Source organism: Trichosurus vulpecula, chromosome 2 (genome assembly GCF_011100635.1).
Source record: "Trichosurus vulpecula isolate mTriVul1 chromosome 2, mTriVul1.pri, whole genome shotgun sequence".
NCBI lineage: Eukaryota > Metazoa > Chordata > Mammalia > Diprotodontia > Phalangeridae > Trichosurus > Trichosurus vulpecula.
This window is the reverse complement of record NC_050574.1, coordinates 31,453,244-31,457,138: the sequence shown is the minus strand read 5'-3', so window position 1 is coordinate 31,457,138 and position 3,895 is coordinate 31,453,244.

Genomic DNA, 3,895 nt, shown 5'->3' with positions numbered 1-3,895 from the left:
CATGGCCATTGGCCAATGAGTAAGAGCCCTGTCCCCTTTTTGTTTGAAGTGAATCAATATGAATCTCACAGGATGAGCAGGCATGGAGAATTAAAAGCTACATCACAGATCTCATTACGCTATCTTTCTCCTCGAATCCACCTCACTTGCCCACGCCCCTATTTACTATCACTAGCACCGCCATCTTTCCAGTCACCTGGCTTCCCAACCTCTTCACTCTTTCTCTGCCACACATCCAGTCACCTCCACTAGGTCTCCCAGACACATTCCATTCTCCTCGCTAACACTGCCACCGACGTTGTACAAGTCCTCATCACCCCTGTCCCAGATCATTTAGATGCCCTTCTGGTCCATCTCCCCGCCTCACCACCGCACCCTTCGCACAGTCACCAATCAAAGGTGTGGGCACTCCCACGGCTCTCTGCTGGCTCTGGTGTCACAGATTATCATCCTTTCTTAATTTCTATTCTTTTGTCTTTTATAAATACACAGACATGGGTATAATAGTACATGCATAAAACTTAGAAATAAGAAAGTATATACATAGTGAAGATGTTCTCAAAACTTTGTATAATCAAAAGAATGGAGGATCCTTGGATTGGACAATCCTGAATATTAATGCCTTCCCTCTAAGGATGAGCTCCAGTCTGTCTTGTCTGTAACTTCTTTGTACAGTTGGCACGTCATCTCCCCGTGGGACTGTGAGCTCCTTGAGGGCAGGGACTGCCTCTTTTTGTATCCCCAGTGGTTAGCACGGTGCCTAGGAGTGGAGAACCTGCAGCCTCAAAGCCACATGTGGCCCTTGAAGTCCTATCCAAACTTCCAGAAGAAATCCCCTTAATAAAAGGATTTGTTCTATAAAACTTGGACTCAGACAAAGGCCACACCCAAGGACCTAGAAGACCACATGTGGCTCCCCACCCCTGGGCCCTAGCACATTAGTGGGTGCTTCACAAATGTTTATTGACTGACTGACTTTTAAGGTCCTTTTCAGTCTGACTGTGATATTGTACACACTGTTGTAACCCTTGTTACGTGGTTCTGCCACTTGGTGGCAGCAGAACACACCGAAAATCCCCCTTCCCCCACTTCTCAAGTTCTCAGTGGGAGGCGAGTCCCTTCTCCGAGTGGGGATGGGGGTGGGAGGGGCTGTTTGCCCAAATGTTTATTTCTCTGTCTGCCCGAGTGTGTGTTTGCCTACCTGCCTCTATCCGTGTGCTCATGCTCTAGTTTGTGTGTGTGTGTGTGTGTGTGTGTGTGTGTGTGTGTGTGTGTATAAGCTATTTTCTTGGCCCCTCTCAAGAGGAAAGTCAAGCAGATCTGTCATGTTGGGTCCCAAAGGGAAGGGATGGCCCGGATTCTTTCCTGCGCTCCTGCCCACCGAAAGCCAAGTTGATTTCATTAGAGAGGCTGCCAGAGCCCCTTGACATCCGGGCACGCACTGCAGAAACATGCCAGCCCACCGGGAGATGGCCCTCCCTGTTCTTGCCTCACCAGGGAAGGCCCTGCTGAGCCTGGAGCCTCTTTCCTCCTCTCCAGGAAGATGGATGTGAGCATCGAGCCTCTATGTTTCTGATTATTCCTCTACTCTCCTTCTAAACCGCCTGGTATGGTTGAAAGAACACAGACCCTGCATTCAGAGAACCTGGGTTCAAGTCCTGCCACTGATAGTGATGACCTGTGTGACCTTGGCCATGTCATTCACTTCCCTAGCCTCAGTGTCTCCCTCTGTAAAATAGGAGAAAGCACCAGATGAACCCTGAGGTACTTTCCAGCTCTTGATCCATGTTCATTTCCAATCCCCCTTCAAGCTAGTGCCTTTCCTCTGAGTTGGTCCAATTTCTCCTATCTAGATCTTGTTTCAATATAGCTTTTCACCTCTATAACTCACACCTCCTCTGGGCTCCCAGCCCCTGGGGCCCCTCCTCCCCTCCCATTGAAGAGGGTGGAGGTTGGATGTTGCAGAGCTCCTCCCTGATCCTCCCTGTTTAAGGAAGGGCTTCCCGGATTTCATGATCTCCAGAAGCTCATCAATCTTCCAGATGAAATCAACTTTGCAACAGATACCTCAGATCATTTCCTATCTGGCCACCCGCACAGCTTTTTAAAAAAATGTGTTGTCTTCCTTCAATAGATGGTGAGCTCCTTGAGGGCAGGACCAGTCTTTTACCTTTCTTTGTATCCTCAGGACTTAACAGCATGCCTGGTACATAGTAGGAGCTTAATAAATGTTTATTGGCTCTATTGACCATTTTATTGTTTCTCCTCCTTAGACTGAGCTCCTCCAGGGCAGGAACTGCCCTGGCAAAAGCCTTTCTTTGTGTCTCCAGCACTTAGCTCATTGCCCGGCACACAGTAGGCATTTAATAAATGCTTGTTGCTTGACATTCTTTTGGGGAAAACAATGAGTATGTGGATGGAAAGTAATTTTAGAGAGAGAAGGAACTTTAAGTGATTCATCCATCCTGGGTTTCAAAGATTTTGTGAGAGGGGTGGGGGGTGGGGTGGTTGTGTGTACAGAAACTGGAGGGAGAACAGAAAATACCTTTTCTAGGAAGTAGTATTTAAACTGAGCTTTATAAGAGACTGAGGGATTCTAGCAGTCAAAGGCAAGAAGGAAGAACATTCCAGGCACGAGGGACCATTTTGCAAAAGTATGGAGGCGAGAGCTGTGTATGGGGAACAGCAAATCAGCCAGTTTGTCCGTAAGCTGTGTTTATGAAGGGGAGAAATGTGTGATAAGCCTAGAATAAGTAGGAGACCTCATTTCCTAAAGGACCTCTCCGAAAGCCTTACTGGGATGCTGCATCCAGTCACGGAGATGAGCCTGGGATCTAGAAGGCTTTGTCAGCCGAGTGCCAGCTCTGGAAGGTCCTACCAGCTAGAAGGAGCCATGAGGATTAGATAGATGTCTGTTATCCAAGGACTAACTCACAAGAGCTCATCACTAGGTTGGCCCCAGGAGGACAGGATGCTCCTGTACAGCAATTCTCATAGACTGTCTAACAACCCCAAGAGGGATTGGCAAATGCGTCAGTGGAGGGCACTGCCCACAATGATGAAATCAGAGATCCTTGATGTATCTCCCAACTATACTCCCCAGTCTGACATTCAAGGCTCTATTCAGTCTGGCCCTAACTAGAATCATAGAAGATAGTCCAGACTGTACCTGACTGAGAATTCCATCTAAAACATCTCCAACCAGTGGGCATCCAGCTGCTGCTTGAAGACCTCCATTGAAGACAAATCCAGTGCACCCCCAAAGCAACTGATGCCACTTTGGGAACAGCTGTAATTTTTAGAAAGGTTTTCCTGATATTAAGCCTAAGCCTTTATTTTTTAAGCAATTTCCAACCATGGCTGCTGGTTCTGTTCTCTGGGGCCAAGCAGGAGGTGTATCCATCTTCTGCCTGGCAGCCCTTCAGATCCTTCAAGGCACCTATTTCTTCCCTGTTCCTCCTCTTCCCCCTCATCCCCCAGGCTTCTCTTCTGCAGAGTAAACATGTCTAGTTCTTTCAACTGATTCTCATATGGCATGATTTAGAGCCTACTTCATCGGTTTTTCCAGCCCACTCCCAGCCCGGTCCACCCCAAGTTCCTGCCAAACTGGACTATTCCGGGTTCACTGAACATGTCTCACCTTTCCCACCTCCATGCTTTTGTCCATGTAGTCCCCTCTGTCTAGAAGGCCTTCTCCTTCCCTCTTCCCATCCACCTCTAGTCACCTGGGGAAACCCAACCCATTCAAAGGCCCAGCTCCAATGTCCGATCTTCCCTAATTTTTTGTCCCTATCATAAGAACCCCCACTTTGCAACCCAATTTCTATATATTAGCTTATTGGATAATCACAAAATTTCCGCGAGGGAAGGATGGCCTTATTATCCGCATTGTATA